General features: G+C 49.9%; 1 protein-coding gene across 1 annotated transcript in view; it reads left to right on the top strand.

Annotated features, from left to right (window-relative positions):
- The first annotated feature begins 7,301 nt into the window (after nt 1–7,301).
- Nucleotides 7,302–23,366, top strand: part of Vwa5b1 (von Willebrand factor A domain containing 5B1) — a 63,999-nt gene continuing 47,934 nt past the window's right edge. The window contains exon 1 of the mRNA XM_057784750.1: nt 7,302–7,414. The gene's annotated coding sequence lies outside the window, so the exon portion shown is untranslated. The remainder of the gene's footprint in view (nt 7,415–23,366) is intronic.

Raw genomic sequence — 23,366 nt, forward strand, 5'->3', positions numbered from 1 at the left:
CAAACTAAGGCCAGGCATTCATAAGTAAGAATAAGTCTCTGTGTATTTATTTGGGAGCTGAGTGGTAGGTCCTCAAAGAGTTAAAAACAAACAAACAAACAAACAAAAAACCTGGATACATGCTTTGCCATAAACTCGTGATGCCCAGAACAGATCTCTGGTCCCCACTGCTGCCCTCTATTGTCACCACACAACCTGGTCCTCCTCCATCTATCTCACCACCTTAGTGCAGAGCCCTTAGCCTAGGAAGCACCGCTGGGTCTTCTCTCTCCCCCTCGCCTCCCCTCATCCAATCCGCCATGCCCCATCCTCTCTCTGCAACAGTGTCTTCCCTGTGGGCCTCCTCACCATACTTTAACTTGCGCTGAACAGCAGCCAGGAGAATTTCAGAAGATGGAACCAAAGCGTGTTTCTCCTCTTATTAGGCCTTTTCAGCGACTACATTTTCCCAAAAGAATACATTTCAAGTCTCCCAGGGACCCCTATGCTTCCTTGCTACTTCTTGCTCATGACCACCCTCTGTGGACCCCACTTATTTTGCTCTAGCTCCCGTCCCTGCTGGGCTCTGAGAGCCCTTCTCACTCTCTGCACCTGTTGCCCCTGGTTCTGAATATTTCTACTTTGCCCTGTTCTTGAACTAAGTGAGACCCCAGGCCTTCCCTTTTAATCGTGCAGGCCACTCCCTCTTGAACAGGCTCCCCACCCTTCACCACCACCACTCCTGCTGCCACTGATTTCCTAACCCAATAGGCCATCCCATGGCCCAGTGACCATAGCATTTTACTCAAATGATTTCCTTTATAATATCTATCCGCCTCTTTATGGTACGGGACTCATGATGGAAGGAAAAGTGTTATCTTGTGGGCTGCTGGAACCCCGAAGGAAAAATTGTGTTTATTGAATTTGGACAACAAACATTTTCCAGATCCGTTTTGAAGATGACCTGAGTCAGTGTGGATCAAAATGCCTGGCACCGTCCTGGGTACACTGGAGGTCATCAGCACAGGCACAGTGTGTCACGGATGACCTGAAGACTAGAAATGTACTATCCTTCCCTTCCAGGAAGAAACACAAGACACAAGGAATGGGAGGTGCTCCCGCACCACATTTGAAAGTCTCTCCCTCTCTCTTTTCCTCCTTACCCCTTTTGCAGCATGTCTATTTTTACAAGCCTGGAGGAGCATGGCATGAGATTGACAGTTTCTGAGATTGGCCCTTTCTGCTCCCCGAGCAGCCTCTCGCCTCAGTCCTATTGCTCCCAGCAGCCACCTGTTCTGGGACAGCCACCTCTGCCTCATCCCTCCATCTGCAGTGAGCTGCCAGCTCCCACCCTGAACAAGGCCAGCTGTGCTGCTGCTTCCAGGACTGCTTTGAAGTCTAGAGTTGTCAATGCTTATTTGTTTGTACCCAGGCACTACTCATGGCAACAGATCATGAATAAGGAACGAGCACCTGACAGACACACAGCTGTCTCCTGCCAGCCCTGACCCCTGTCAGCCACTGTCTGCAACCCCAGGCAGCCTGCCTCCTGCAGAGAGAGTGAGGGACTGACAATGGGCACTGGAATTAGCAGTAAACCGGTTCTGCTCAGTAGGCATGGAATAAGCCCTTTAATGTACAAGGAGCTATGCCTAGATTCCAGCCTCTCTGTTCGGCCACTAACCAGGAAATGGATAAGTCCCTTAACTTTTCTGACCTCCTCTTTTCTCATCTATAAAGTAGGTACAGTAATAATTCTAAATGAGTGCCTATCTTGATTTTTAAGAAAGGTCTCTTTCATCACGGGTTCACTTGGTTTCATCAACTCAGTTGTTCTTCCATGTGCTCACCCTCTGCTAGGATCTAAGCTAAGCATAGTAGATACCTAGCAGTCCAAGAGGTAAGTAAGGTCTTGGCCTCCAGTGAGCTTGCACTGGGGCAGGGGAGAAAGACATCAATCAAATGATCTCATAATAAAATGTTAACTTGTAGTCACAATTAATGCTATAGAATCGATAAAGGATGGATACCAAGAGATCCAGAGATCTGCAATGAAAGGTGTGAGCTTGAGGCCCCATGGGAAATAGATGGTTGAGTTGACACCCAAAGAAGTAGAAGTGCTAACTGAAGATCAGCCAGAAGGAACATTTAGGCACAAGGAACAGTTCTATTTGAGGACAAAGCCCAGGGACCACAGGGGAATCCATTGTTTCCCAGGTTGTAGAGTAGGTGGCTAGTAAGAGAAAGGGACTAGAGACATCAGTGGTGTAAGACCTGTGGGTCCCTGTTGGTTGAGGCCAAGGGCGTTGTGTCCTCCTGAGCCCCAGGAAGCCACATGCAGGTCTCATTGGTATTTGTAAGGTATGACAGGGTACTGAGCAAGGTTCACTTTGGTTAGTGTGCAGAGATTGGAGGTTCCCAAGAGAACACAGGAGGTGACAGGCTATAGGAACTCTTGCAAAAGAAATGAGGGTGATGAAGGCGTGGCTGGACACACATCAGTGAGGAGAGGCTATTTGCCAGACATATACAGTGACATTACAGATCAGCAGTCCACACGTATAACCAGCAATGGGAACAGAACTTGCATTCAGCCTTGAGAGACAGAGATTTGACCAGTATCAGGCACCATTATTCAAGTGAGGTCTGAGTGACTCTGAGTAAGAAGTGTCCCCTAACCAGAGCTGGTTTTTTTTTTCTCTTAAGTCTCTGGATGCTCTGTTGATGACCAGGCTGGTCAGTACCTACTGACTGACCAGCTTTTCCTCCACCCATGCTAAGTCTTCAGTCAAAGTCAAAAGGTGCCAGTGACAGCCATGAGGAGATAGGACCTTAGGGAGTGTGTGAACTCAGCATCCCACCACCGAGAATCCTGATCCTATGCTGTTGCCTTCTTGCCATGTCCTGTGCCTCACTTGTGGCTTTGCAGTACCACACCAACATTACAGCCAGCATATGAGCCATCATGACCCAAGCTATGTGCACTGGAGCTTCCCCAGGTCCCTTTCACCAAAACCTCAGCTACCCTATGCTGGCAATGAGATACTATGGTTCTGGTCAAGCTTCCTCAAAGATGTGGTACTTCCATTCTGCAAGACACATGGAGGAAAGCTATACAGAGAAGAGAAGGGCATTGCCAAGGCAGAGGGAGCACCATGGGTAAAATCCCAGGAGCACAAAACAACTCGCGTCCAGAATCCTCGTAGTTTTGTATGGGTGGAGTAAAGGGCCCACCCAAAGGACTAGACAGGGACCAGATCTAAGAGAAAGGATTAAACAGCTATCAAAAGGCCTTGAATTTTATGTAAGTGAAGCTTTGTGAGAAGTTCATGGAATTGAAGGGCCTGTGGCTGGTTGAGAAAGAGTGACAACTGGGGGCAGCCACCATCAGACCTAGCTATGCTTGGAGACTAGATCGGAACCCATTAGACTGGAGACAGAGAGACCAAGCAAGGAGCAGTTAGGAGGCTGGAGTTGATGCCAGGACAAGGTTAAAGATGTAACTAAGCAATACAGGAGGCAGGCGCTGTAGAAGGCAGCGTGTCAGTGACCTTTATCTGTTCAACTACCTGCAAAACAGTCTTGGCCTCTGCAGACCCCTCATTCACACTCAGTGAACACCCTCAGTAACCACAGTAGAGCAGGGCTTCTGAGGGACACTGTCTGTGCCGTCAGCTTCATGCTCGGAGTATCTTGGAAGAGCCCTTTCCCATTACCCTGGACTACACACACACACACACACACATACACACACACACACACACATGCACACGTGCGTACGCACACACACACACGTTGTGTTCCCACTTGCCCTACCAGAACTGCCCTGAATCCTCTGCCAGACTTGCCCTGGCCCACCAAGGTGCCTCCACAGGAGTAGCTTCTCGCACGGAGTCTCTGTTGATCACACATTCCCCAGACTCCCTTTCCTGTGTGGGCAGAGACAAGCGCACGGCTTCCAGTCCTGAAAGGAGAGGGTGGGTGGGGAAAGAGGTGTGCATTCCCAGGCAGAAGGAATTCTCTTGGGGGATCCCCACTTCTCCTCTGTACTTACCCCCACCTACCTCCCATGCTTGCTGCCCTGCCAGGCTATGACCTCAGTTTGTTGGGAAAGGAGACTGGAGGAAGGGAGCGTGGATTCCCCGTATCCTCCCTGTCCAACTGGACGACCAGGGGAAGTTACCTCCCCACTCGGCACCTCAGTATTCACACCTATAAAACATGAGCATTTGTGGAAGGAACATTTGGTGTTTAGCAAACATTCAGATGGTGCATACGACGCGTCCTACTATCTTGAGAGCTTTGCAAATATCAACAGCGGGGAGATTGCAGAACAGAGAGGGCAGGCTGCTTCCCTAAGGCACACAGCTGGAGAATGTCAGTATCAGCAGGTGAACTGAAGCAGTGCAGCACCAGGCCACACCTAACCTGGTGTGTATGACACCGCCTTGCTTCCCGTCTTCTCCGAATTTCTATAGTACAGCAACAAGGCCCCTTGGTGTTCTGCGTCTTTCTTTAGTTCCTCTGAATGGGTGTTGTGGGTTGAACTGTCTCTCCTGCCTTTCAGGCAGGTATTTCTTTTTCTCCTCGATCTTGGCATGTGTCCATCCGTGGCTGTGAGTGAAGGCACGCCACCCCAGCACACATGTGGAAGACTCGGGTCAACCTCTGGTGCTGGTTCTTGACTTCTACCTTGTTTGTGGTAGGTTCTCTTGGCTGGGAACTTGGGGCAGATTTCTCTTCTCACCTTCTCATGCTTGCTCTACACTAGATGAAGATGAGGGTTCAACAGCCTGGCTACAGGGAGCTGCCGAGTGGCAGAGAAGCATGCTGGGTAGCCAGTGCTTCATTACCTCTCCCAGGTTCCTGGGAGTCTTTGTGCTGTTTATTATCAAACACCAGCCCAGACGGGTTTGCGGTGGGAGAGTATAAAGAAGCCGGAAGTGAACTTTGTCTGGTGCCTCGGCCTGTCTTCAGAGGTTAGGGGGACGCTTTCCCTTCTCCAGACCATTTGACCTCTCCCATGACAGCAGCTTCCTGCTCTGTGGAAGTCAGGCCCCCACCCCAGAGACTTTGAAGGAGAACCCAGGTGAAGCAATCAATTCTGAGCAGGTTGTGTCCCATACCAGGCTCTCCTCACCCACCCCCAAACCAGCCCCGACCCATTGCATCTCCCCAGCAGTTCTCCGAACCCTCCCCAAACTGCTCTCCAGAGTTCTGCTGGGGGGTCACCCTCAGCTGACCCACACTTATGAAGCTGGATGAGACCTGAGGCTCCAAGCGGCACATCTAATGAAAGTCCTCTCGGAATTCTACTGTGGCTGTCTAATGTGGAATCACTGGCTCAAGGACTTCTGGGTAAAACCAGATCACCCATGACCACAGGAAGAAAACTGTGGAATGTCTATTTCCTTACACCAGAGCATCCATGGTGCATAATACTCACCACCCCTCGTATACCTCCAGAATCCGCCTTCTCTAAGTCAAATCCGGGAACATGTCTGATGGGGAAGGCAGGGTAGAGACATGGAGACAGACAGACCTAAGTGTGAATCCCAGTTCTCAACCTTTTCTGTGCCTTCAACTAAGAGCCTCGCCTCTCTGTTTTCATTCACGAGAGGAGGGTAGCAGCTACCTCCAGTGTTGCTAGGAACTCAGGGCTCCCCAGCTTGGCATATGGGGCCTGACACATAGTGTTATCTACTGAAGGCTAAGAGGACAGAATGCAGTGTTTCCAGCAGAGGGTCTGACGGGTGAGCGTGTGCAGCCCTGCTCTGCCATTGCTTGCGGGTGTTCCTTGGGTAAGTTGCTCCACTCTGTACCGTTTCTCAATAACACTGGGAGGGGGGAACCCTTTCTTCTTGGAATTTTCCTTATGGAATAAGTGAGTTGACGCACACAGTCATTATTCATTCCACCTTGCATTCCTGGCTATCTTGTGTTATTAATAGCACCCACCCTGTGTCTCCTCATCTTTGGGACCTTTACCTTTGGGCCTGAAGTTTAGATTTGGTATTTCTACTTGTCTGACCATGAGAATTCTAGATCTGCCTGGCCCGATCTTAAGAAAGCCCCTGCTTCTCTGAGTCACCCAAATTTCTACCCGAGAGCCCCCACTTCCTGGAGCTGCCTAGAAATTTCTCCCATGACTGGCCTGGCCCTGGGTAACCAGTGATGGCTTGGGACCCACCAAAGACACTGGCAGATCCGCTTACTGCCTGGGACCACAGTACCCAGGGCCATCTGCTTGCCTGCATCATGGCCTCTTGGGGGGAACTGGAGTGACAGCTTGGAACAGTTGTCTCACAGATGAACTTGCAGAGGAACAACACTGGGGTCTGGGGGAGGCTAGCTCCAGAGTCAGGACCCTGGGAGCTCTGTCCAGCATTGAATTGCCTCAAGGTGCAGTGATTTATTCCCCCGGGAGGGGCTGCCCAAAAGCCTGCTGTCCCTGGGAGCCAGACATTTGCTATCAGTCCCTGCAGGGGTTAGCCAAGCCTGCTAAGTGGCCTCCTGCTTCCTCTTGTGCTTAGGAGAAGGGGGAAGGGAGGGCGCAGGGTAGGGGAAGGCTGCACAGTCGTGTGAGCCTGGGGTGATTGTCATGGTTACGCTCTGACAAAACAAATGGCTCTGCTTCCTGCAGGCCACCTAAACAGCCATCGCAATGTTGGCATTGATCAAGCCAGCTGCCAGGGCAGCCAGGCACTGGGCTCGGGTACCAGCGCCCAGCTTGGGAGCCCTCTCCAATAGCTTTGGGCACAGGGAAGCAGCTGCTGCGGCTGTGGGGAGAAGTGTTTGCCCTCACACATGTTGCTTCTGGGACAAGGTAAGGGTTGGTGCAACCAGTGCCTTGCAGTGCAAGGACAAGGGACCTCATCCCAAGTGCAGAGGGTGCGCATGAGTGTATAGGCACGGGGAGTTTGTATGGAAGTGACTGAGCACTGTGTGCTCACTCTGTGGGGAGGGGCTCAGGAGGTTCCAGCATCAGAAGTGAGGATGTAACCACATGTTGCTCCCATGCCTGCCTCTCTCTCTCTCTCTCTCTCTCTCTCTCTCTCTCTCTCTCTCTCTCTCTCTCACCCATCCCTCCCTCCCTCTGTCTCTTCTCCTCCTTCTCCCTTTTCTTCCTTAGTGTCTGTTTTCTGTGTGTAATTCTGTCAGCATCTCCTCCCTAAGTCTCTGTCTCTATCTCTCTTTATCTGTCTGTCTCAGCCTCCCATCCCTGCCACCTCTTTCCACCATCTCCCTGTCCCCATCATTTCTAATCTGTCCTCTAGGGCTCCAGGGCAGTCAGTGCTCCGCGGTCTGCCCACCCTCGCTGCCAAGCTCCAGGCTCGTGCCTGCTGCCCTCTGGGTGCCTGGCGTGCGACTGTCTCTACAGCCGCTGGCTGAGTGTGCTTTCTTCTCTGAGCCCTCACATCCTGGGATCCTGGAGGTAAGAAGGCTCTGAACAGAGAGGGTACATCCTTGGGTAGGGAGAGGTGGGGGGGTCAGGGTATTTGGCACTTTGAATGGTGATTTCTGCTAACGTGCCAAGCCCCTGCTGGAAGTCCACTCATATCTCCTGCCGCAGCTCTGGAGGTCCTAGGAAGTCCTAGTATTTTATTCTGATGCTCCTGTCTCAGCCAGTGGCACAGGAGGTTTGGGAGTTGGGGGCTAGAAGCCTCTAGCCCCTCCTCCACTCTGAAGAGCAACAGGCACCTCTCTCTCTCTCTCTCTCTCTCTCTCTCTCTCTCTCTCTCTCTTCAGACAGTATACCCTTCTCCTTCACTTCCTCTGCTGGGACTTAAGCCTGTTTTCTGTGTCCACCTATCTAAACCAAGCAAGTCATGGGAACTGGGCAGAAGCCAAAGGGCACAGGGTGGCCTGCAGCTCTCTCACTTGGAGGAGGGGCACTCAAGGGCACAGAACTCCTGCAGTTAACTGGGATCAGACTGGGGGACTGAGCCCAGAGGTACATGATGTATGTGGGATATGTACTGGGGATGCATATAGAGGCACATTTCTGGAGGGAGATGATGTGTATGGAGCAAGTCACGTGAGTAGATGAAGTGGACCATGGTACATGTATATAAATATGTTCACATTTCAGGAATGTATGTGCAGTGTGATTTTAACCAGTGATGCGAAGGGAATTAAGAGTGTGTGTGTGTGTGTGTGTGTGTGTGTGTGTGTGTGTGTGTGAATTAAGATTGTTAAGACTGTGGGTTAAGCCTGACCATGGGGTGATTAAGCAGGACCCCTGAGGTCTGACATATAAATTCAATGTGCTTCAGCTTTGGGGTGCTCATTCATCTCCAGGGGCAGTGCTTGGACCATTTCTAACCCAACTCAGATCATAATCCATGACTCAATACAGTATGGGAACTGTGCGCCTCTGGATAGCCCGTGGGGCCCCTGTTTTTTAGGCTTGAGACAGGCCAAGATGCCTGGCATGGGGGTGACTTGGGCTAGAAGTATCCCTCCACCATAGCTTTAGGAGCTGGGAAGCTCAGGGGCCTGTAGCCTCCTGTCATAACCACTGTCCCCAAACCTGGACCAGATGTTGCTCTCAGGATGGTCCCTAGCTGTTGGTCATCAGGCTGTGGGTTAAGTTGTCCAGGTCATGGGGAGATGCACCTGGATGGTAACAATGTGCCGTGGTTGGAGGGGATTTGGGTGTCTACCGAGATACCCTTCCCAGCTAACCTAGTCAGCTTTGGCTGTCTGCCTCTCATAACTGTTCTCCTTCCAAAGAGTACCTCCTCTGACTGGCTGTTCTCTCAGGGCCAGACAGGTGATGTCAACTGTAGCCTTAGGGAAGACATCTGTATAAACATCCTGGGGGAAAAGAGTCTGAAGAAGGGGCACCTGGGGTCCTGGACAAAGACCGTGGCCTTGGCCTTTTTCTCGGTTCAGGTTTGGCTGTGTGCTGTGGTTTCTCACAGGGCCTCCAAAGACTTAACTCCAGAGCCCAATGGCCAAGCCCTATAGACTGTCTTGGTCTCATAGGCTCCCTTTCTTTAGCCAAACTGGGGAGAGCAAAGCAATGTCAGGTGACATTCTAGCAGCAGGGAGGTGGGGTAGAAACAGATCAGCAGAGTCAGTGAACCGCACGTGGCTCCAGCCTAAGGTGTGTGGGAGTACACAAGTCTTTCAGTCTTGTTAACTCCACCCAGTTTCTCTCCTTCACCTCCAGGCACTCACCTAGCCATAGAGCTGACACCTGTAACCCTCTGTATACCTGGATTCTTTATGGAAAGGGGATTGGGGTCAAGAGTGTTCAATGAGGGACAAGGACTAAGATTGGGGGTCAAGGGTGTTAGTGCAGGTGTGTGGAGGAAGCCACAGAGGCATGAGGCCCTGTGGAAAAAGAGAGGCAGGGAAGTGTCTTTTCTATGGCAGGCTATGTAGATGGGTGGAGAAGGAACAGAACGGTTTGGTCCCCAGAGTGTTGAGTCAGTTTGCACGATCAGGCAGGGTGGGTAGGGAAAGGGACAGGAATGAAAGTCACTGAGTCACTGGATGCCACCTGATGCCAGGTACTTGGCTGGGTGTTGGGTTTCTGTTCTCGAGGAAATGAGAGCTCAAGTTGGAGAGGGTGGTAATCTGTCTCCTAAGCCTATGTCAACTAGTACCCACAAGGAGAGCTCTTGAATTTGCGCTCTAGGAGCCAGTCAAGAAGCCAGGGATGAAGGGCCGAGATAGTCTGGGGCTCAGAAGCCATTGTAGACATCCGTGGATTGTCCGCTTGCTCACTGTAGCTAGGAGAGACTGAGCCACTGTGAGAGAGAGCAGAGACCTGGCAAGGGGGACAGCCTGAGATAAGAGCTTTAGGGACATTCACCTCCAGCCACTGGCCTCGCTGTCTCCTGGCCCTAGGGATGAACTCGCAGAGTGGGAGAGGGAGCAGTTGGAGAGGAGGCCAGTGGCTAGTGCGACTGAGCCAGACCCTTACCCTGGTGCAACGGCAAAGCCATTTTATTAGAGTGAGGCTGGAGTTGCGGCAAGTAGCCTAGCGTTTCCTCAGTAGGTGCTGCAGGCCGGGTATGTGTGAGAAGAGACACTAAGGGTCTTTGTGCTACTTCTAGAGATATTCAGATCACTCCATGAATGGCAGCTCTTACATATAGCTCAGAGGAGGAATCTAGTTGGACTTCATGGAAGAGGAGGCAGGGCTTAAAAGAGCCCAACAGGGCAGGTAGCTTTAGAGAAACCCGGACGTGGGTGGTATGGCTCGGAGTCAAGGAATGAGACTAGTCCAGGGCACAGAGTCAGGACTAATGACAGGGCTGGGAACAAGCATATATTATAAGAGCCTGTGAAAGGGTCTATGGGATCAGGGCTCTTGAATCCGCCATGGGATCTGGAGAAATCGGGAGGATCTTGGTCCTGTATCTATTCTGAAGCCCATTGCTAAGTGATGGACTGTGAAGTCTTCCTCTTTCTGCGTCTGCACTAGGACCCAGACTCCTGCCTGGAGACTGCTCAGAGTCTCTTCTCAGGAGACTATGACAGAAACCAGGCTAGAGCAGGGAGCTAGAGAACAGCCTACAATGGTGCCAAGCAGGCATAGCTCCAGGAAAGGGGCGGTCTATCAGGTTTATATTGTATACTCACTTCTTTGTTCAGGCACCTTGCAGACCTCTGCCTAATCTACTGTCTGAGACAACACACTTCAACGTTGGAGTCTAAGCTTAAAAGTTGTCCCCATCAGGGTCTTGGAGGGAAGCTCATAAACCTGAATTAGATTCCCAGAACCCACTTAAAAATGCCAAGTGTCACGGAAAGTGATTGTAATCCCAGCTTTGGAGAAGCTGAGACAGTGGATCGCTAGGGCTCGCTAGCTAGCCAGTCTTCTCTAATTGGTGAGCTCCAGGCCTGGGAAAGACCCTGTCTCAAAAGGAGGTAGATGGCATTCCTAAGGATGACACCAAAGATTGACCTCTGACCTACACACGCACATACACGCACACATGCACTCATACTTACACACATATATATGTACTCACTCACACATATGCACACACACACACATACACACACACACACACACACACACACGCTCTCTTATGGTTTCTATTCCAGTGATAAAGCACCATTAGCAAAAGCAACTTGGGGAAGAAAGAGTCTATTTCAGCTTCTAGCTCTCAGGCCACACCCTGTCACCGAAGGAAGTCAGGACAGGGATTCAAGGCTGGAACCTGGAAGCAGGAGCTAACACCGTGCCCCTGGAGGAACACGGTTTACTGCCTTGTTCCTCACAGCTTGCTCATTCTGCTTTCTTATAGCACCCAGCCCAGGAATGGAACCACACACAGAGGCCTATGCCTGCCCACATCAATCATTAATAAGAAAATACCCATTAGATTTGTATACAGGCCAGTCTTACGGAGACATTTTCCCAATTGAGAGTCCTTCTTCCCAAATGAGTCTAGCTTGTGCCAAGTTGACATAAAACTAACAAACACACACCCTACACACCCACACACCCCCCGCACACACACCCTGTACACACACCCTGCACACACCCTGTACACACACCCTGCACACACCCCATACACACACCCTGTACACCCCACACGCCCTGCATACACACCCTGCACACACCCCGTACACACACCCCATACACACACCCTGCACGCGTACACGAAGTCCGTGTCACAGAAGGGTACTAATGAACTGAGTCCTTGCGCAAATGGTCAGCACAAGCACCTGCCCTTACTCAAGGCCCATGTCAATCCCCGCCCATCGGTTGGCACCTATGTCCATCGGTGTCTCAGAGGAGAAGCGATGGTCACAGAAAGCCAAAGGATTACACCATGGAACCGAAATCTCGTGGAAGCCATGAGATTCAATGAGGAGATTTAGAAGGGATGTTGGGTATTTTGTTGTAGACAGAGGCTGCTTGTTCATTTCCCGGCCATCCAGACCCGAAATAATCACACAGAAGCTATGTTAATTAAATCACTTTTTAGACTATTAGCACTGGCTTCCTATTGGCTAGCTCTTACATCTTTAATTAACCCATTTCTGTTCATCTGTGTGTGGCCATGTGGTTGTGGCCTACCGGTAAGGTTCCACCTGGCATCTGGCGTCTGTTTCCTGCTGCCGCTACACGGCTTCTCACTGACTCTGCCTTTTTTCCTCCTCTATCTGCTTGGAACTCCCACCTTGTTGGATTCTGCTAAGCCACTGACTGAAACAGCTTTATTCATTAACCAATAAGGGCAGCACACAGACAGCAGGACTTCCCACACCATTTTGATCCAAGCGATGCCATAGACAAAGGAGAACCTGGCCATCAGGCCAATGAATGGCAGGAAAAGAGAAAATTGACAGCAGTGAAATATGAAACCTAACAGTGAGCTAAGCAGGAATTCTCTAGAAAACTTGTGCCTACTCAACTCAATACTTAATTTGCTCTTTGTTTATTTACAGTTTTTTGTTGTTTATTTGTTTGTTTTAGTATTTTTGTTTTGTTTTGTTTGGTTGGTTTGTTGGTTGGTTGGTTGGTTGGTTGGTTGGTTGGTTGGTTGGTTTTTTGAGACAGGGTTTCTCTGTGTAGCCCTGGCTATTCTGGAACTTGCTCTGTAGGCCAGGCTGGCTTCGTACTCAGATATCTGACTGCCTCTGCCTCCCGAGTGCTGGGATTAAAGGTGTGTCACCACCACCCAGATTCATTGAAAATTTTAATATACACTTATAATCTTATTTTGACTCAATATAGAATTCTGTTTTCAGGTTTTTAATCTTGTTTTTTTCCAAAATAAAATCCCAACTGAAAACTTTCCTCACCATTTCCCATGAAACCTGGTCCCTGTTTTAAGTGGAATCTAGGGTCTATCTCTGATCCAGTTATTGGGGGACAGGATAAGGAGCCCTTCTGGAGTCTGTGCTTTAAAACTTGGGAGTTGAGTAAGTCAGTGGAAGGGGAGAGAAAGGGGAGCTGTTGCTGGAACTGGGAACTTTCAACCGTTGTTGGGTTGTTGCTTCCACGCTGTCCACCACGACACCTCAATCCTCTGCTCATTTAGTCAATATTTAATGCACATCTCCTGGGTGCTAGCCACTCTCCTGAACACTGTTGGGAAAACGAAAACTCTGCCTTCATGGAGTTTATTCCATAGTGCGACCACTAGCCAGTGTCCTTTTCTGCCACGCCCTAGTCTCTGCCCCTGACCATCATCTTAGCTTACAGACTGGAGCAATCAAAGCTTCACTAGCTAGGTTCCATTGTGTTGCAGTAACAATAAGCACATGTTCATGCCACATGCCCCAAGCAGGTCACATGTCATCAAGGAATGCCATCGCTTCTACACCCGTTTTTCCAAGATTGCTACGGCAGACAGGAAACAGGACATCGCTAAGCACACACTGGCTTTCAAAGTCTCCAGTCCAGAAGCAAAGGGCTTCACTTCTGCATAACTCACGGACTGAAGTAAGACACACTTCAGGTTTTAAAGGGGGCAGGGGCACACAGACTGCCCTGTTTCTATGATGAGGAGAGTTCGGATCTGCTCAACAGTGTGGAGATCACTCTAGGTTTAACCAAAACAACATGGAAGCCTGTCAGAACACTCACAGGACATAGGGCAGAGGGGAGAGATTAATCTAGAATAGCCGCGTCCAGGGTCTTAGCTCAACCCCAGTCATTGGCTCTCAGCTCTAATCAGCAGAGTCAAACTCCCACCCCTAGGCAGGGCAGCAGGTTAGCTTTAGCAGAAGACTCAACCCTCCTTTGCTTTCCATCTAAGCCCAGGTTCCCTGATCCTGAAGAGGGAGTCACAGGGCTGCTGGCTTTTGTCTCTTGTTTTCCCTCTCCCCTGGCTCTTCATGCTCTAACGTTTATGGATGTGGCGGTGCCCTGATTACAAATTGCGTGAGGTATGAATGAACAGAGGTGCTTTTATGACTCATGGCTGCATTTGAAAATGTTAATTGGTCACAGGCTAAAAGCTCCCTGGACAACTTTTAATTACATCATTTTTACTCTTTCAAGCCACCGAAGACTTTTCCGAGGTGGCCCATGCTAAAGAGATCATGCGCAAGCCCTTTTTGAGGTCTGAGCTTGGCTACCTTGGCCAAGTTCTCCTACGACCCCTACATAGGAAGAGTCCACCAACATGCCTTCCAAAGTCAGCCGAAACTCTCACTATGGAGGTTCCCACCTCCCTTCTCAGCACTCAGAGTGATAAGGCAGGAGGGCTGATCGTGACTTCGAGGCCAGCCTGTATTATATAGTGAATACCAAAAAAAAAAAAAAAAAAAAAAAAAAAGCTGGGGGGACGGGGAGCTGGTCGCTGTGTGTCAGGCCTATTGCACTTCCTTCTGATGGCACTAGGTAGCAGGCTTAAGTTCTGTGCCCTTCGCACAGGTCAGGAAACAGAGGCTTAGCCACATGAAGTAATGTGCCATGTCATGGGTGGTACACACCAGAGCCTGACTTCAAGCTGAATTCTATCAGGAATCTAAGGCAAGAGCGTGTGGCTCCCAGGCCGACTGAGGAGGATGGCAGCTACCTCCTCTCTCATCTAGGACTCTGATTGGCTTAGTCTCCATTGCTAACACCTCTGGTTGGTATCGGGGCCTCTCAAAAAGAGGGCTTTCTGGTGGCTAAAGGATCCCCTATCTCTGATTGTTGCTACGGCATTGTAGGAAAAACAGGGACATGGCTTTGTCAGGTTCTGGTCCCACATCATCATCTACTACAAGCTCCCTGGCCCAGGTGGATTTCTTAACTTCTATTTCCTCTAATCATCTCTAAATCAAAACAAAAGGATGCTCACACTTAGAGAGTCCCGAGAAACTGGGTGATAATCCAAGCATGCTGATTAACGCAACACTTGACTCCACTGCCCTCTGTTTGGAGTTAGGCCTCTGCGTCCACAAATCCTTCTTCCACGAGCCCAATTGACACTGGGGGCGCTCAGCATCCCAAAGGCAGTGACTCCCACCTACGACTTATTAACTTTCTGAGGGTTCACATAAGCCCAGGGGCACAACAAACCATGTTCCAGGTTGGTTCTCCTGCTGCTTGGTGCCAGTGCCTGGAGAGAGCTACATTGAGATGGCTCCTTCCCTTTCATTCGGTCACTGGCCCATAGAGGTCATGTGCTTAGTGCTGATGGCAGGAGAGTAAAGAGGCTGAACTGCTGGTTAGAAACTTTCACCCCATGCCGGGCGGTGGTGGCGCCACGCCTTTAATCCCAGCACTTGGGAGGCAGAGGCAGGCGGATCTCTGTGAGTTCGAGACCAGCCTGGTCTACAAGAGCTAGTTCCAGGACAGGCTCCAAAACCACAGAGAAACCCTGTCTGGAAAAAAATAAATAAATAAAAAATAAAAAAAAAAAAAAAGAAACTTTCACCCCACCCCAAGGACGGGAACCAGGGTGGCAAGGAATCCCGAAGGCACACCCAGAATCCAGGAAAATCTGAACAAGAGCAAGCTGTCTGCAGGTGCACTGATTGAGTCACGAGCCATGAACTGATTGAAGGCAGCGAGCAGCAGAGAGCCATGGTCCAAACTGTAGGTTCCCAAACTTAGGTTCAAATCCCGCCTCTATCGCCATGCGACTGTGTGACCGGGAGGCTTGCTTAACCTCTCTGATATAGGTTTCCTACCCTGTAAAGGGATAATCTGTCTTACAGAAATTAAACGAGAGCGTGAGAATCCTCCAGAAACCTGCCCCCAGTCTGACCATCAGACTAAGTAGTGGACAAGCAGTTTCCTTAAAGGGGCAGGGTGGTGGGGATGCAATGCAGGGCGTGGCTTCTGGTCTGACCTGTCCTTTGTCTCCAAAGTCCCTCAGTCCCTGGACTGCCCACTAAGGAAAAAAGCCTGGCATTTACTTTCCTTGTGGATGTCTGGCCTGGGCACGGCTTGGTGGGGCTCATTCTATCCTGGTCACTCTTTCACTCGTTCTGTAAACAAGCACTGAAGGGTGATAGGGTTCAGTAAGTGACCGCCCAAGCCGGAGCCCCACCATCCAAGGCTGTGTCACCTTTGGCAGGGGTTGGAGCCTTTCCAGGTCTCAATCGACTTGCCTGTAAAATGGGGGTGGTAGGCTAATAGCCATGCCCGCTTTCCTGGCCCGGCCTGAGGATTACCCCCACCTCCTCAAAGAAAGCATTTGGGGTTATACCTGGCATTGCATCTGTGTATTGTTGTTTTATTTTTTTTTTAACTGTTTTGGACATTTTTCTGTATTCTGGGAATAAAACAAAGACAATGGCATCTCTGGTTCCTACCCCTAGGTCTCACTCTCTTAGAAATCTTAGGCAAAGACAGACACTAAACCTGTGCAAAAAGCCCCCTCTCCAGGGCAGTTTCAGAGTAGCCCTTTCTCCATCCGTCATCCTGTGTACTCCTCCGCAAGCAGGTAGGCATGGACTGGAAGCCATGTTAAGAATCCATTTAGTGCCTCTCCACGGGTCTCCAGGGATGCAGGCAGCTCAGGGATGGGGGAGGGGAGGCTCACCTTTAAAGGTACCGCAGAAAGGTGGCTTAAACTGAATTTGTGGAAACAGAATCCAATTTTCCTAGCAACACGTGGCCTTGTTTGAGAAGACTTCAGCAATGCAATCTCCCTGGGGCCCCAGGGAGCAGGCCACCTGCCAGTCAGCAACCATTTGCAGGCACTTAAGTCACACCTCCAAGCAGCTAAGAATGTTGATGGAGATCCTGTTTCTTCTGGAGTTTATAGGTGCCACCTGCTCGGTTCTCCCTTCTCCAGCCGGTCACTCCCTCTTAGCCAGAAAGTTCAAGAAGTGTGGACAGCCTGGGCCTCTGCCTCCTTGGAGGTGACTGTCTTGGACATCAGCACTGGCCGAACTCCACGCTCCCAGGCAAGGGGGCAGACACCAAGGACAGAGAGGCTGGGCATTTTCTGCTTAATCATTTCTCCAGGAAAGACTACGGATGCCTCTGAGATGGGGTGCTATGAGCTTTGGGCTTAAGGAGAAAAATGTCTCTACTATTATAGATGATCCCACAGCCAAGATCTTAGTCTGACCCCTTGATAATATAGTCTATCCTACTCACTCACCCACAAAGGGAGTTCATGACATCCATTCATTGTGTTTGTTTGCTGTGGGGTCTTTTTTGTTTTTTTGTTTTGTTTTGTTTTTTAAGACAGGGTTTTTCTGTAGCTTTAGAGCCTGTCCTGGAACTAGCTCTTGGAGACCAGGCTGGCCTTGAACTCACAAAGATCCCCCCTGCCTCTGCCTCCCGAGTGCTGGGATTAAAGGCGTGCGCCACCACTGCCCGGCTCTGTGGGGTCTTGGTATGTGGCTCAGGCTGGCTTCAAACTATGCTCTTTCCTCCTTAGTCTCCAAAGAACTGGGATTACGGGCATATGACAGCACTTCCTACCAGTATCAACTACGGGTCCCACACTGAGGGGGACCACAGAGATAATTTTACTATTTAGTTAATTTGGTCGGTTCACATACAAAGTACCGGGCTGCATCTAGGCATCTTCATGCAGATGTGCTGGTATACTTTGTCCTCATCCTGACCCTCTCCCCTTGCCTCCGGTGCACTCGCCCCACATCCAGCTTCTCGCTGCTTTCATAACCCATGGATATTCTATTGTACTCTATTTCCTACCTCCATTAAGATCTCTTCCTGCCTCTTAGAAACCCCTTTCTGCTTTCATGACCTCCACGCATGCGTACAGAAACACACACACCTACACCCATACGTAACTTTAAACCTAGGTTGCATCTGTGAGAAGATGGGGCGTGTGGTAGTCTTTCTGAGCCTAGCTCATTTCACTAAACATCCATGATTTTTCACTCTGCACGTTTTCCTACAAATGTCATGATTTCGCTTTTCTTTATGGCTGCATCTGCTGTGACTATGTGCCCCCTTTTCTTTACCCATTCATCTGTCTGTAGACATCCAGACTTGCGTCATTTCCCAGCTAGTGTAAGTAGTGCAACGATTAACACGGGTGTGCAAGTGTCTCTGTGATGTTTTAACCTGGAGTCCTTCAGGGAAATGCCCAGGAACGCCATGACTAGATTGTACAGTACAGAATTCTGCTTTTTCTTTTTTTCCTTTTGAGGATGCCCTGTATTGATTTCCACTGTGGCTATGCAGGTGTATATTCCCAGGAACCGTGGAGGGTTCTTCTTTCCGCATAACTTCTCCAGCGTTAGCTACCGCTTGTCCTTTTGATGACAGCCATTCTGATTAGGGTGAGACCGTCTCAAAACAGCTTTACTTTGCAGTACCCTGGTAACTAAGAGTGTTGAATATGTTGAAGACTGTTTATTGCCCATTTGTGTTTCTTCTCATGAGAGCTGTCTGTTCGGTTCATTAGCTTGTGTGCTGATTGGTTCATTTAGTTTTTAGTGTTTATTTCTTCAGTTCTTTATATATCCTAGATATTAATTCTCCTATCTGGTGTGGAGGCGGCAAATATGCTTTCCCTTCGTGTAGGCTGTCTCTGCTGACTGTTTTATGTAATTCTGTTGGTCAATACTTACAATCCTTTCTTGTGCTGTTGCGATCCTATCCAGAAAAGCCCTGCCTGTGCCTATAGACAGAGTCTCTGCCTCCAGTTCTACGGGAATGGGTCCTGGTTGGGTGACTGAGGAAGAGGACACAAAATATGAGAACGAGGACCATGTCTGTCTTGTCCCTGGCCATCGGCTGGGCCTGGCACAGACTCTAGCCCTCGGTAGGCATGCCCCGTGCATCTGCTGATGAAATACAGCACACCCAAAGGAAATACAAGGCATGAGAATTGCTGGCTCTCTCTGCAGGAAGGACTTGGAGGGCTCCATGGAAATGGGGGCCTCTGAGCTGGGCCTTGAAAGAGGCTAAGATTCCCTCCAGGGCCCCGGTTAAGGCAGCAACACCAGAAGACAGAGCTCAGAGTAACAGTGTGTGTGTGTGGGGGGGTAGTTCTTGATGAGCTGCAGGATGAGATGAATGCGATAGAGGTGGGTATCTGGCCCACGGATGGGTGATCCTGGAATGGGAACCAGAATGTGGGAACCCTAGAATTCTAGAAGCTTAGTACAATTGACTCAGACTCTGGGAACTTACTCACTGTGGACCACTTTGATGGAAGGTTTGAGTTGCCAGACTGTGGTTGGGTCTTGAGCTCCCTCAAGAAGTGAAAGGACTTTCTAGAGGTAGCAGAAGGAATGGGACCCCAAAAACTGAGGTAAGAGGGTGGGATTGAGCCCAGGTTCAAGCGATGAGTTTGTACTCTGTCTAGTACAAGCCCTGCTGAACATGATCTGGGATGGGGGGATCTGGCCAGGTTGGGGGTGGAGACTTCCAAAATGCCAGGGTAGAGCCAAACGGCCATGTCTGAGACAGTTAAACAGATTTCATTTCCTGAATGAGACCCTGATCAGAAATCTGATCAGCAGAAATCCATGGGAACTTCTCTACTCTGTGGGTGTGCAGAAAGCTAAGTCCTGGAGCACTAACTCGGGCATTCAAGGCACACAGCACCAGAACGACGGGGCCTATTGTTTTGATAGCAGTTCTCTGTGCTCTAACGCCTAGTAAGTCTCCAGCATTCCTCTGAACACAGGCCTAGCCACACCGGTCGAGGTCCTACCTCTGTGCTTCTTTTTTTGTTGTTGTTATTGTTTGGTTGGTTGTTTGGTTGTTTGGTTTTTCATTTATTTGTTTTTCTTTTGGGGCAGTTCTAGGAATCAAAGGGCCCTGTATACATGCTGGACGAGGGCTCTACCAATGTGCTGTAGCCCAGTTCTTTCTAAATCTGTTTTTACAATGCCAAAGTCCCCTAGCAAAGAAGTGTAGAGAACCCCAGGCCCCAGAAGCCCTGACATAGATGCTCCCCATCCTGCCTGTGAGAGTTGGAGATGCCGATTCCAGAAATTATCTGCCTGCTCCTTTCTATCCCTATTCTGTCTCCCATCTGCAGTACAAGCTAAGAAGCAGCTCAGGACAGGGACAAGGTTGCGGAAGGGGGAGGGGCTAGTGCCCATCGAGGCTGGCCTCTGGAGAGCTGTGAGTCTGAACTCGTGAAGTGGCGCAGAGGTACAAACCCTAACAGTGTCAGTCAGCACAGAGGGCCTATGAAGGCACCCCCATGAGAGAGCCTGACAGAGGACACTAAGACAGGCACAGAGGTCACAGCCAGTGCTCATAGAGAACTTGTCAGCCTGTCCACAACAGATGGATGGTTGCCATGCCTTGGGATATGGAATGTGACAGACAAGGTGCCACAGGATACGGAAGCCATGGAGAGACATCAAGAGTGTCGAGAAAGACTTCATGGGGCTGGAGAGATGGCTCAGCCAGTAGAGCGCTTGCCATGTAAACAGGAGGACCTGGTTTTGATTCCTAGAACCCATGAAGAAAATGCACAAGCATGGTGGTGTATATCCAAAATCTCAGGGCTGAGGGGATGCAGACAGGCAGGTCCCAGGGACTCACTGGCCAGCCAACCTAGTCAAATCATTAAGTTCCAGTCAAAACAGTAAGACACCTTGTCTTGAAAAAATAAGGTAGACGGTGTCTTCAGAAATAATACCTAAGGTTAACTCTGGACTCCACACACATGAATGTGAACCTGCACACATACACTCCAGACAGACAGACACACACACACACTCCATACAGATATATATATATATATATATATATATATATATATATATATATATACAGCTATGCACACATACATACACTCACACTCCAGATACACACACACTCTCCCTCAAACATACATACATTCCAAACAGATACATACGTGCACACACACACACATTCCATACAGATACACACACACTTATAGATACACATACATACATCACAACACAATATACATATATACATATTACATGTATACACACACACCATATATGTATACACAATACACTCCATACAGATACACACACACACACGGAGAGACCCAACAGAGGAGGGGACAGGAGAATAGGCTTTGCATGATGAATGGGACTTTGAAAAACAGAGAAGGTGGCAGCCATTATCCCAGAAAAAAGGTTCCAAGATAACAAAAAAACAGCGTGTTTGAGCCTCGGTGAGATCAGAGTGTAGGAGGAAGGCTGATATACAGGACTTGGCTGAAGGTGACACTGGTCAGAGATGAGGGCCCACGGGGAAAGCCTTGAAGAAGATGCAAGGAATTTGGCTTTGCCCCACTGGACAAAGGCAATGGAAGTCAATTAAGGAGAAACGGAGGCATGTGTGCATGTGTGTCTATGGCGATAAACAGACTGGGCTGAAGGACCACTTACTGGGGTGGTCCAGAGGACAGCAATAAGCAACAGGACTAGGTAGATGTGGAGACAAGAGAACACTCAGGGAGACCCCCCAAGGCTTAGAAGAAAACTTAGTGAAGAAAGAAGGCAGCGGGTCCCCACGGTGAAGCATGTGGACTCCACAGTCCACTGCTAGGGCTCGTCTCCACGCCTCATCACTTCCCAGCTGTGGGATCTTGAACAAATCCTCTCACCTCCCTGAACCTCAGTGTTTCGCCTATAAAAGAGAGATAGAAAGAGGCCAGTAAGGTGTCCCAGAGAGTAAAAGATGCTTCCGGTCAAAGCAGACCACCCGAGTCTGATTCCTGGCGCCCGCATGGTGGGAGGAGAGAACTGACTCCCTGCGGCCGTTCCCTGACTTCCACAGGCATGCTGTGTCATGCACACGCACAGTAAATAAAGCGCAAGAGATTTTAACAAAAGGTAGGAAGAGTAGCTGCCTCTCATGCACGTTGCCAAATTACAGGTTCACGGCACTCAGAGTGGGTTTCATCCATTCGCCGAGCATCTGCTGTGGGCGACGCTGTTCTCTCGGTAACAGATACAACAGCAAACAAGCTAAAACACAATCCCACCCTCGTAGGCTCATACTCTAGAAGAGCGCGGGGACACGTTAGACAAGATAAAAAGAATAGACTTTGGAACAGGTGTGTGTGACAAGGAAGAGACACAGCAGGGGAGTCTGGGAAGCTGTGGGTAATACCACAGAGCAATGGCCAGTGGGGTCTGAAACTGAAGGCTTCAGTGGAGATAGAGACAAAGCAAGAAAAGAGCAAAGGATGCTGGGTCAAGAAAAAAATGCAGGAGCAGATGCATTATCCCCAGAGATGCTATTGGAGCCAGGATGGTAGCAGGGCTGGAAAGGGAGGCCCTGAGGCAGGGGCAAGGGAATGTGTGATTGGCAATAGAAAGAGGCCAACAAGCCAACAAGCACTGGGGTGCCGCGCACCGCGCCTCCGTGTCTGCACTCTGTGCGCTGGCACCCAGTTCGCGAGCTTCGGGCAAGGGGGCTGGAGGTTAAAATACACAGACACACACAGACAGAGAGACAGCGACACGAGTCATCCTTGAATTCCCAAGAATGCCCCCTTTTATTGTGTTCAAAGGCAGATTATATAGGGATAGCCACGCCCCAACCAAACCCACAAGAAACCACTCTCCTGCCATCAGGAACTCCTGAAGTTCTCGTGCTCAGTGAAGCTGTAGGCACTCAGATCAGGGGATTACAAGAAACTCAGGATCTGGGGTCTCACTGCTCCCAACACTGGGGCTCCCCGGGAGAATTTTTCCAGGACACGGGGTGTTCTCATAACAGTAAGGGGGACCAAGCAAGGCATCCATCTGACCCTGCCACTGAGGTACCAACCCAGGAAATCAGCAGATTATACAGGTTAGGTTCATCTTAACTCAGGATGCAGACAGAGTCCCAGAAGTTGAATGAGATACAAGGAGTGGTGGCTGTAGTGGCATTATGGGAGACTCGGGGAGATGGGCCGTGACCAGGAGCTGGTCCAGGCACGGGAGACTCGGGGAGATGGGCCGTGGCCAGGAGCTGGTCCAGGCACGGGAGACTCGGGGAGATGGGCCGTGGCCAGGAGCTGGTCCAGGCACCTAGAATGGTCAAGCATCCTCTCTATGAAACTGTGGATCGTTACAAGAGAATAGGGTCTTGTTGCGGGAGGAAAGGAAGGTTTAGGGACTCAGTGTCACACATAGGAATGGAACTTAATAACTTCAGTCTACAGGGTTCCTCAGAGGAGTCGCTGAGGAATCCGGTAGCCACTCCTCTCCCTCAGGAGAACCAACAGCTGGCTTGCTATTGGGATTGAGGATGAATTAATAATGAATACTTCCTCATTGCCTTATCAGTGCAAGGCTGGTTCAAGGGGCTTGGGATTTGGCCATGAGAAAGCCAGGCTCTGTCCCTGCCCCGTGGAGGGGAAGCAGATGCTGAACGACAGCCAGAATAAACAGCTGTTTCTAATGTGCGTGCAAGGCTGCTACAGAAGGCACAAAGAGGAAGTCAAGCGAGTCCTGGAGGAAAAGGCTGAGGGAGGGGTTGCCAGCTTAAATGAAACGTCAGTATGTGCCTGCCTTAGCAAAGGCCTGAAAGGGGAGCGAGCCATGCA

This window comes from Chionomys nivalis, chromosome 11 (assembly GCF_950005125.1).
Source record: "Chionomys nivalis chromosome 11, mChiNiv1.1, whole genome shotgun sequence".
Classification (NCBI taxonomy): Eukaryota; Metazoa; Chordata; class Mammalia; order Rodentia; family Cricetidae; genus Chionomys; species Chionomys nivalis.